The sequence below is a fragment of the Pseudophryne corroboree genome, chromosome 11, assembly GCF_028390025.1.
Source record: "Pseudophryne corroboree isolate aPseCor3 chromosome 11, aPseCor3.hap2, whole genome shotgun sequence".
Classification (NCBI taxonomy): domain Eukaryota; kingdom Metazoa; phylum Chordata; class Amphibia; order Anura; family Myobatrachidae; genus Pseudophryne; species Pseudophryne corroboree.
In genome coordinates, this window is record NC_086454.1 from 199,189,125 (window position 1) to 199,201,417 (window position 12,293).

Here is a 12,293-nt window from a genome sequence, read left to right on the forward strand (position 1 = left end):
CCTTCTCATCCCGTATTAAGGGTCTGTACATGGTCCAACAAACATTTCCAAGCTCATCTTTACTAGGGGCATTACTAGGAATGAATACTTCTTATATGGTAACTGAAAGAAATACCCTGGGGTTACCTTGTCTCTGTCCGCTTTCCTACTGGCAAATACTAATGTGCGGACAGGTTTTTTCTCCATTTCTGACGTTACTTTCTTGATTTTTTTGTTTTATTTTTGGGTTTTACTATATATGTACACGAATGATACCATACTTACCTGTTCCACTGGTCTCAGTCACTTCCCCCACAGGCTACTGCTCTTCTTTTACCGGTTGGATACTCCTCTGGGTGCATGAGAAATGGCTGAAAACGATCAGGTCACCTTCTCCTCCTAAATAAAACTTCAACATTCATTAGTACATATATAGTTTACAGTCATATTTTTCATATTTTTATTATTTTCCATAGTTTGTATGCCGGCCGTAACTGCTTCCACATCTACATAAGGCGGTGTACTTGCATTCTCTTTTTTTTTTTTTTTCTTCCTACTTATTTATTGTTGCTACAAGTTCAAACAGTTCTTATATTTCCATTCTTGTCTTATATGACTTTGGTTAAACATACCACCTGCAATACCTTAGGATCAAACTCACCAACCCCTCTTGCTGTCACAGGTTTAAACAATTTGTATGTCTGACCCTTTGTTTTGGGGATTTTATCAGACATATTCTTATCCTTAAGTTCTGCAATACCTCTGGTTCAAAGCTGCCCATCCTAGGGAATGGTACCCTATCTTTGTCAGTCATACATTCCCATTCAGACAAAAAGTCTTCAGCGTGTGGACCATATTTCCCACACATAATACTTTTTCCTTTAAACTTCGCTGACCCCCTGGGCCGCGGCTCTTCAACCTGAACCCTGGTTACAAAACGTCCACCGCTTGTGCAATTGGATCCCATCACGGACTTTTTCCTTTTACGCAATCCTCAATGCACAATACGAATAGACGGTGAAAGTTCTCAGAGCGCTTTCACCCACTCACGCCCACGTTGGCCAGTACTACCATACACTGTCGATAGCGAAGTCAATGTACCCAACCTAGGGCCCTATCTGACCTATATTTACTGGAAGTTTTTAGGAATAACTTACCCTTTCCAGTAAAGTATCGGTCGTTGGAGATTTTCCTGAGAGAGACCAGCGAAAACTCCCTATGCACTGTATTATACACAAATCACGCTTGCGTATGCTCTATATAGCGCTAATGATACAGCGATTTTACGCAAAAGCTCGTAAAAGGATATGACGTTCCGCTATGTATCGCACCCACAAACGCGCAGTCCAATCGCACAGCGTATAGGTACTTGTTACTTATCTGCCGTACGACCACGGGTCGTTGTACAAATTGGGACCCTCAGTCCGGAGCGTAATACCAAAAAACCTTTTTACTTCAATAATTCGCAATACAATGCACTATCACGCTCCTCTACAAATCACCTCACGATTTGCGTATTAAACCTTATACTAACGTGAGCCAGCCTTCTCACACCACCAAGCCTCCACTCACTTGATGTACCAAACGACGGGATCCCGAATTCAGGGGTTCGAATTTCACTCACTCCTACGTTCGCTGACTCAAGTACACTTTGTCTTTTCTGTACAGAAAATTTTGATTCATTCAGATAGGCAGCTTTACCCCAGAGGCAATACAGTTTTTAAACTAAATTTAGAGTAACCTGCTTTTGAAATCTGATAGTTATGTGCTATTGTATTAAATGTCTACTATCCCACCTTTGAACTAAACGACACTATTGTATAATTTGTACTCAGCGCCCGCATTCTTACGCACTTTGCGCAAACACGCGACCGTGCGTGTCTCTTACGCTGCGTGCGCAGTCCTTTACTTTGTCCGAGACACGTGTACAAAACTCTGCGTCCGCAATAAAACAAATCACACAGCTCTAAGTATAAATGTGAACAATACTAATTACTATTGCCCACTAGACACAACTTGTTCTGTATAAACTTTTATGCAGACCTGCGTTTGTGTCTTTACGCTTACTTCCTTAAAATACTGTTATTTCAGTTTTAACTATATAGCAACAAATGTATCCTATTTCACACAGATCTATAATGAATCTAGCAATAATCAAAAATTTAAATGATATAATTCAGATTGGATAGCTATCTTGCAGAACATACACTGATATAAATATACACATAATTACAGGTTGAGTATCCCTTATCCAAAATGCTTGGGACCAAACGGATTTTGGATATCGGATTTTTCCGGATTTTGGAATAATTGCATACCATAATGAGATATCATGGTGATGGGACCTAAATCTAAGCACAGAATGTATTTATGTTACATATACACCTTTTATACACAACCTGAAGGCAATTTTAGCCAATATTTTTTATAACTTTGTGCATTAAACAAAGTGTGTCTACATTCACACAATTCATTTATGTTTCTTATACACACAGCCTGAAGGTCATTTAATGCAATATTTTTTATAACTTTGTGTATTAAACAAAGTTTGTGTACATTGAGTCATCAAAAAACAAAGGTTTCACTATCTCACTCTCATTCAAAAACGTCCGTATTTCGGAATATTGCGTATTTCGGAATATTTGGATATGGGATACTCAACCTGTATAATAATATTATATATAATATATATTTATATAATATATATCACTTGACTCTCATAGAACCCCCCCCACACAGTACACACCTACTGAATGAATGCATTTCCTTCAAAGTCTCAACAGAGGTTCATATGCCTGTTCAAGAGGGTAGTGGGACAGGTTAATTAACATTTCAATGGCTATCCTAAACTAGCAAGCAGAGTTTAACTAAATCCTAGAGGTAAAAGAAAAAAAAAACTTTTTTTTTTATATCTGTGTGTAATTCTTACATCAAGTATTCATCTCTTAACTCTCACTAGGCCCAGCTGAAACTATTTGTAATTGACTATGACATGGGTTAAATAAATGCATTGGTAACTCAAAATGGTGTTTGATGTGACCAAGGAAAGCTGATTATTCTGAGCAGTGAAAATCAGCCATTTAGAAAATGACCTTCCCAAAATGGCCGCTGCTCCTTCCCCTTCTACATTCATGAGGGCAGGGGCGTCGGAATAGGGGGGGCAAGGGGGCAGCTCGCTCCCCCCAAACATGAGAGAGGCGCCCAGTTCCGGCGCTACCGCTCAGGGTCTGCAAAGCAGGGAGGCGCTCTCCCTGCTCTGCTGCTGCCGCTGCACCTGCATGACAGGCAGCGGCGCCGGCATCACAGGGATGGGAGGAGGGGTTAGATCGTAGTCGTACTCACTGTGACAGCAGCAGCAGGGGAAGTCCCTGTATCTCACTGCGGTGCCTCTCGTCTCCTCCTCCCTGATATCAGCAATAGGGTCAGACGAACATGTGCCGAGCTGTGATTGGAGGAGCTCGGCACATGCTGATTAGAAGAGCCCCTGATTGGAGGAGCTGTCACATGCTCCTCTGACTCCTGGAACACGGAGGATGTCACAGCATGGCCCCTGTCTAAATGTGAGTATTCAACCTGCCTGCTCTGTCTTCATAGCTCCTGCCTGTCTCTGCTACCCTCTCTATGCAGCTGCTGTCTCTCTCTCTCTCTCTGACTGCTACATGTTCTCTCTCTGTCCAGCATCTGCCACCCCTCTTTGCAGCATCTGTCCCCCCCTCTCTCTGCCCATCATCTGCCCCCCTCTATCTGCCCATCATCTGTCCCCCTCTCTCTGCTCAGCATCTGTCCCCCCCTTCCTCTGCCCATCATCTGCCCCCCTCTCTCTGCTCAGCATCTGTCCCCCTCTCTGCAGCATCTGTACCCCCCTCTCTGCAGCATCTGTACCCCCCTCTCTGCAGCATCTGTACCCCCCTCTCTCTGCCCATAATCTGCCCCCCTCTCCACAGCATCTGTCCCTCCTCTCTCTCTACCCAGCATCTGCCTCCCCTCTCTCTGCCCATCATCTGCCCCCCTCTCCGCAGCATCTGACCCCCCCCCACTCTCTGCCCAGCATCTGCCCCCTCTCTCTGCCCATCATCTGCTCCCCTCTCTGCAGCCTCTGTCCCCCTTTCTCTGCCCAGCATCTGCCTCCCCTCTCTCTGCCCCCCTCTCTGTAGCATCTGTCCCCCCTCTCTCTGGCCAGCATCTTCCCCCTCTCTCTGCCCACCATCTGCCCCCTCTCCACAGCATCTGTCCCCCCTCTCTCTGCCCAGCATCTGCTCCTCCTCTTTCTGTCCATCATCGCCTCCCCTCTCTCTGCCCATCATCTGCCCCCCTCTCCGCAGCATCTGTTCCCCCCCCTCTCTCTGCCCCCCCCTCTTTCTGCCCATCATCTGCTCCCTCTCCCCGGCATCTGCGTCCCCCTCCTTTCTCTGTCCAGCATCTATCCCCCCTCCTCTTTCTGCCCAGCATCTACCTCCTCTCCTCCCTTTGCCCATCATCTGTCCCCCTTCTCTCTCCGCCTAGCATCTGCCCCCCTCTCCCCACCATCTGTTGCCCCCCTCTCTCTGCCCATCATTTATTCCCCCCTCTCTGACCAACATCTGCCTCCCCTCCTCTCTGCCTGGCATCTGCCTCCCGCTGATGGTGCTCCTGTATACCAGCACCTCTGCCTCTGCTCACGCCGGCACTGGGAGCGCTGCGGTTGGATACCAGCCGTGCAGCGGCGGAACTACTCACCGGGGCCCAAAGCAACAAAGGGTCCCACCGCAGTAGTATGAGCAGTACTAATAATGAGTCAAACTGACTAATTATAGTACTCCAAGTACGCAGCCGGCTGCGGTACATGGCAAAGAGGAAAGTGGCGGGCCGGGGGCTTCTGTTTCCTTCCATCCCCTTCTCTCTCCTCTGACCTCCTCCGCTGGCAATGACACACTGCTGCTTCTGGCTAAGGTCTGACTGTGACATCTGATCTCATGACGTCCCCAGTGCAAAAATTGAGGAGAGGACGCCCACTGCAAGGTACCCGCTTTTGCAAATTTGGCAATATACCAGAAGCCAGCCAGTGCTTACCTAAGCACAATGAGATATTAGCTTATGTACTGTATGTGGGGCTGAACTGTCAAGCTGACACAGAGACCAGCCAGGGTACAGTATATATTATTCAACTGCCTGCACACTGTCAGAACACCTAAAGCTGCATCCCCATGCACAGAATCCGACACCTGGGAGTTATGTGTCCTAACCCTCCCCCTCTACCCCCCTAAGCCTCCCTACCTGCAGCCTCACCCTAACCCTCCAATCCCCGCAGCCTAACCCTAACCCTCCCTCACCGCAATCGAACCCTAACCCCTCCGCCCCTCTTTAGTGCCTAACCCTCCCCCCTTAGTGCCTAACATTCCCTCCCCGCAGCCTAACCCTAACCCTCTTCCTTAGAGGCTAACCCTCCCCACCCCGCAGCCTAACCCTCCCCGGGGGTGCAAAACCCTAATCCCCCCTTTTCACACAGCCTAAACCTAACCTTCCCCCCTCCCCGCAGCTTTACCCTAACCCCCCCTTCCCGCACCCTAAACCTAAACCACCCACCCCCACGTCCACCCTCCACGGCTTACCTCTCCGGTTGCCCAGCACACAGACGTCCAGGATCCAGCGCCGGGATTGTGATCCTATTCGGGATGCCAACGCCAGCATTTAGAGCAGTGTCGGAATTCTGACGTAGGTATTTCAACTGCCGGGATCCAAACCAGATCCCATGCTTACCATGTTGCTGGTAATGCTAATAATCAGTATGATGCCCCGACACATATCCCTTTCATGTCGCCCACTGTCACAGTGTGCTGGGAAGCTAGGGGCGCCAAACTCAGATTATATCTTGCCCTCCCCAACCTAAAAACGTTCTGACGCCCCTGCATGAGGGTTACACAAAATGGTGGACAGGCCATGTGGTTAGTCCAAAATGGAGGACAGACCATGCGGCTTCCTTTGTCACAAAGAAATCACACATCATACAAGCACCAGAAGTTATTTTAGGCCTGATTTAAAAAAGCAAAACTATATCAAGGCTATGCAGCAACTTTTAAATGTACTTTTAACCCTACTTAACAGATAAGCAATCCAATCTGAATCAAACACAATATGACTTATTTGAACCTTGTTTTGCAACAATAAAATACATTTTAGCATCTTAAATATTATGAGAAACGCATTGTCCCTTGAATTTCATATCAGCGTCTTACTAATAACACAACAATACACACGGATATGATGATTTTCTCAGCTTTAGGATGCGTCCATCACAAGCTGATCGACCACAGCGTCGCGTTTATAATGTACAGTGCATCATTAAGAACATGATATCGCGGACCAGCCCGCATCAAAGAATGCCAAATTGATTTCTCACAAATATTTAAAATGCCCGCTCTAATATATATTGTAAACGCCTGCACCTCTTATTACCATATCCCATGAATGTGCGCTATACATCGCAAAACACTGCATCCCATAAGAGAAAACAATACACCCACACATTATCTGAGTTCCAAAGCTCATTGATGTATATATTTGTTATTAAAAGGATATGGATTCAATATATATTACAAAGTACAGTATACCTATAGTTACATGATTACAACTCACACAGTAAGCAGTTAAAACATACAATTACATACAGTTACATGCCAGCGATACAATTACCATTCCCTCCAATGCATCTTATGTCCCTCTCTCTCTGTAAATAAATAAAGGGACTGATCTGCCAGCAAGTCCATCATCGTCTCAGACCTTACAGCCACTGAGACCAAAAACAGGAACTACCTTCCTGTGTGAGCAGTGTGTTATCTAGTTTCTGGGGGAGGGGTTCACGATGAGTCACCAGTCCCTTTGTATATGCTTAACAGGTCCAGCCTTGGAGACGTCCAAAGGGGCTGGCCTGAGTTTCCTGTCCACCACCTGTTTGGAATATCTATTGTTCTAATAAAAGTGATTTTAGCTTTTATACATTCAATCATAATTATCCGCTGCAATGTCCCACAACTTCACAACAAGCATCAAATGAACCTACACATCAATCTGGTTGCTTCAATAGTAAACATGACCGGTCTATCTGGTTTCGTTCAAATAATACACATACATGACATTACTTCAATATATATAATTTTAAATCATCATGATGTCTGGCGCTTGATATTATTATAATTATGTACTGTATGAAATAAGTGTCGAATCCATCTCTGTGGCATGTCCGTGTAAATGCGTGTGTTACCATATATGGCTGTGCTCGCTGCGCATATTTGCAAGTATAGCGACTCATAATGTGTGTAGTTTGTATGTTCTCTTTATGTAATATTTTTTTTTTTTGACTTCGACAAAAGCCTGTGAGGGAACAAAAGGAAAGGAGCCAGCTCACACCCCAGCGCCAAAGTGCAGGTCTGAAAACACCCTCAAGTGTGTCAGAGCTGCAGCGCTATATATCTGTAAAGAAATAATCTCTCCCCCCCCCCCCCTTTTTTTATAGCCCCTGGTACTTGTCTGCTGTGAGGAAGGACCAGCGCTGCTGCTTGGAGAAGGAAATGGCGCCGAGTGAGCCTGGAGGAAGAAGCCCCGCCCCCAACATGGCGCGCTTCTTCCCGCTTATTTTTACATGTTTATCCTGGTGGGGGTTTGCGGGCAGTGCCAGGGCACTGTACAGATATGCCAGCCTTATTTATGAGGTATTTTTAGCTCCCCAGGGCGCCCCCCCAGCGCCCTGCACTCAGCGGTGTGTACAGTCCGGGAGCCTGGCGCGCACTGAGCAAATCATGCTGCACAGTACCTCTATATGCCGTCTTTGTTGAAGAAAAGATGTATTTTCCTCACATACTCACCTGTCTTCTGACTTCTGGCTTGAAGAGGGGGGACGGCAAGCTGTGGGAGCGAGCATCCAGGAGAGCCCGGCGTTCATCTCCCCTCAGGAGCTGAAGGCATCCTGTCAGCAGCAGCAGAGCCCTGAAACTCATTAGAAGTGGGTCTAGACTGCTCTCCCCTCTTTCCCACGAAGCAGGGAGTCTGTAGCCAGCAGATCTCCCCAAAATAAAAAACCTAACATTAAGTCTTTTCAGAGAAACTCTAAGAGCTCCCCCGAGTGCCTCCATCTCGCAGGGCCCATTTTCTAAACTGAGTCTGGGGAGGGATATAGAGGGAGGAGCCAGGTCACGCCCTCCTTTGAAAGTCTTAAAGTGCCCATGTCTCCTTAGGATCTGTCTATATCCCATGGTTCTTTTGGTGTCCCCAACATCCTCAAGGATGTAATAGAAAATGTGGTTTATCTTGGCAGATTAATGTTAAGTATAAGTATTCTGTATATGAAAGTTTCTCTGACGTCCTAGTGGATGCTGGGGACTCCGTAAGGACCATGGGGAATAGACGGGCTCCGCAGGAGACTGGGCACTCTATAAGAAAGATTTGGTACTATCTGGTGTGCACTGGCTCCTCCCTCTATGCCCCTCCTCCAGACCTCAGTTAGATTCCTGTGCCCGGCCGAGCTGGATGCACACTAGGGGCTCTCCTGAGCTCCTAGAAAGAAAGTATATGTTAGGTTTTTTATTTTACAGTGAGACCTGCTGGCAACAGGCTCACTGCAACGAGGGACTAAGGGGAGAAGAAGCGAACCTACCTGCTTGCAGCTAGCTTGGGCTTCTTAGGCTACTGGACACCATTAGCTCCAGAGGGATCGACCGCAAGACCCGTCCTTGGTGTTCGTTCCCGGAGCCGCGCCGCCGTCCCCCTTACAGAGCCAGAAGCAAGAAGATGGTCCGGAAAATCGGCGGCAGAAGACTTCAGTCTTCACCAAGGTAGCGCACAGCACTGCAGCTGTGCGCCATTGCTCCTCATACACACTTCACACTCCGGTCACTGAGGGTGCAGGGCGCTGGGGGGGGGCGCCCTGAGCAGCAATAAAATCACCTTGGCTGGCAAAATAACCACAATATATAGCCCCAGAGGCTATATATGTGGTGATTACCCCTGCCAGAATACAGAAAAAAGCGGGAGAAAAGTCAGCCGAAAAAGGGGCGGAGCCATCTCCCTCAGCACACTGGCGCCATTTCTCCCTCACAGTTCCGCTGGAAGGAAGCTCCCTGACTCTCCCCTGCAGTCTACACTACAGAAAAGGGTAAAAAAGAGAGGGGGGGCACTAAAATTAGGCGCAGTAAATATTATAGGACATAATTCAGTTAGTCCCTGCATTATATAGCGCTCTGGTGTGTGCTGGCATACTCTCTCTCTGTCTCCCCAAAGGGCTTTTGTGGGGTCCTGTCTCCTTTAAGAGCATTCCCTGTGTGTGTGCGGTGTGTCGGTACGGCTGTGTCGACATGTTTGATGAGGAGGCTTATGTGGGGGCGGAGCAGATGCCTATAAATGTGATGTCACCCCCTGCGGGGCAGACACCTGAGTGGATGGACTTATGGAAGGAATTACGTGCAAGTGTCGACTCCTTACATATAAAATTTGACGACATGCCAAATGCGGGACAGCCGGCTTCTCAGCTCGTGCCTGCCCAGACAATTCAAAGGCCATCAGGGGCTCTGAAACGCCCACTACCTCAGATGGCAGACACAGATGTCGACACGGATACTGATACCAGTGTCGACGACGATGAGTCAAATTTAATGTCCACTAGGGCCATTCGTTGCATGATTGAGGCAATGAAAGAGGTATTACACATTTCTGATATAAACCCAGGTACCTCAAAAAAGGGTATTATGTTTGGGGAGAAAAAACTACCAATAGATTTTCCCCCATCTGAAGAATTAAATGAAGTGTGTGAAGAAGCGTGGGCTTTCCCCGATAAAAAATTGGTGATTTCAAAAAAATTACTAATGGCGTTCCCTTTCTCGCCAGAGGATAGGTCACGTTGGGAAACTCCCCCTAGGGTGGATAAAGCGCTCACACGTTTGTCTAAAAAGGTGGCACTACCGTCTCCGGATATGGCCGCCCTAAAGGAACCTGCTGATAGAAAGCAGGAGGCTATCCTAAAGTCTATATATACACACACTGGTGTTATACTGAGACCAGCTATTGCTTCAGCGTGGATGTGCAGTGCTGCTGCTGCTTGGTCAGATTCCCTGTCGGAAAATATTGACACCCTAGACAGGGACACTATATTGCTAACTGTAGAGCATATAAAAGACTCAGTCTTGTACATGAGAGATACACAGAGGGAGATCTGCCGGCTGGCATCTAGAATAAGTGCATTGTCCATTTCTGCTAGGAGAGGCTTATGGACTCGGCAGTGGACAGGGGATGCAGATTCTAAAAGGCACATGGAAGTTTTGCCTTATAAGGGTGAGGAGTTATTCGGGGATGGTCTCTCAGACCTTGTTTCCACAGCAACAGCTGGGAAGTCAGCATTTTTGCCCCATGTCCCCTCACAGCCTAAGAAAGCGCCGTATTATCAGGTACAGTCCTTTCGACCCCATAAAAACAGGCGGGGAAAAGGCGGGTCCTTTCTGTCCAGAGGCAGAGGAAGGGGAAAAAAGCTGCAACACGCAGCAGGTTCCCAGGAGCAAAAGTCCTCCCCCGCTTCTTCCAAATCCGCCGCATGACGGTGGGGCTCCACAGGCGGAGCCAGGTACGGTGGGGGGCCGTCTCAAAAATTTCAGCGATCAGTGGCTTCGCTCACGGGTGGATCCCTGGATCCTTCAAGTAGTATCTCAGGGGTACAAGCTGGAATTCGAGGCGCCTCCCCCCCGCCGTTTCCTCAAATCGGCCTTACCGACAACTCCCTCGGGCAGGGAGGCTGTACTAGAGGCAATTCACAAGCTGTATTCCCAGCAGGTGATAGTCAAGGTACCCCTACTTCAACAAGGACGGGGTTACTATTCCACACTGTTTGTGGTACCGAAACCGGACGGTTCGGTGAGACCCATTTTAAATTTGAAATCCTTGAACACATACATAAAAAGATTCAAGTTCAAGATGGAATCGCTCAGGGCGGTTATTGCAAGCCTGGACGAGGGGGATTACATGGTATCCCTGGACATCAAGGATGCTTACCTGCATGTCCCAATTTACCTTCCTCACCAGGAGTACCTCAGATTTGTGGTACAGGATTGCCATTACCAATTCCAGACACTACCGTTTGGACTGTCCACGGCACCGAGGGTGTTTACCAAGGTAATGGCAGAAATGATGATACTCCTTCGAAAAAAGGGAGTTTTAATTATCCCGTACTTGGACGATCTCCTAATAAAGGCGAGGTCCAGGGAGCAGTTACTGGTCGGAGTAGCACTATCTCGGGAAGTGCTACAACAGCATGGCTGGATTCTAAACATTCCATAGTCACAACTGGTTCCTTCTACACGCTTACTGTTCCTGGGGATGATTCTGGACACAGAACAGAAAAAAGTGTTTCTCCCGCAGGAGAAAGCCAAGGAGCTGTCATCTCTAGTCAGAGACCTCCTAAAACCAAAACGGATATCGGTGCATCACTGCACACGAGTCCTGGGAAAAATGGTGGCTTCATACGAAGCAATTCCATTCGGCAGGTTCCATGCAAGGACCTTCCAGTGGGACCTCTTGGACAAGTGGTCAGGATCGCATCTTCAGATGCATCAACTGATAACCCTGTCTCCAAGGACCAGGGTGTCTCTACTGTGGTGGCTGCAGAGTGCTCATCTTCTAGAGGGCCGCAGATTCGGCATACAGGACTGGGTCCTGGTGACCACGGATGCCAGCCTTCGAGGCTGGGGCGCAGTCACACAGGGAAGAAATTTCCAGGGACTTTGGTCAAGTCCGGAGTCGTCCCTACACATAAATATTCTGGAACTGAGGGCCATTTACAATGCCCTAAGTCAGGCAAGGCCCCTGCTTCAAAACCAGCCGGTTCTGATCCAATCAGACAACATCACGGCAGTCGCCCATGTAAACCGACAGGGCGGCACAAGAAGCAGGATGGCGATGGCAGAAGCCACAAGGATTCTCCGATGGGCGGAAAATCACGTACTAGCACTGTCAGCAGTGTTCATTCCGGGAGTGGACAACTGGGAAGCAGACTTCCTCAGCAGACACGACCTACACCCGGGAGAGTGGGGACTTCATCCAGGTGGACATGATGGCGTCCCGCCTCAACAAAAAACTAAAGAGATATTGCGCCAGGTCAAGGGACCCTCAGGCGATAGCTGTGGACGCTCTAGTGACACCGTGGGTGTACCAGTCGGTTTATGTGTTCCCTCCTCTGCCTCTCATACCAAAGGTACTGAGAATAATAAGAAGGCGAGGAGTAAGAACGATACTCGTGGTTCCGGATTGGCCAAGAAGAGCTTGGTACCCAGAACTTCAAGAAATGTTGTCAGAGGACCCAT

At 47.9% G+C, this 12,293-nt stretch overlaps 1 protein-coding gene across 3 annotated transcripts in view; it reads left to right on the plus strand.

Annotated features, from left to right (window-relative positions):
- MEN1 (menin 1) overlaps positions 1-12,293 on the plus strand; it is a 183,182-nt gene that overhangs the window by 160,053 nt on the left and 10,836 nt on the right. The window lies entirely within an intron of this gene.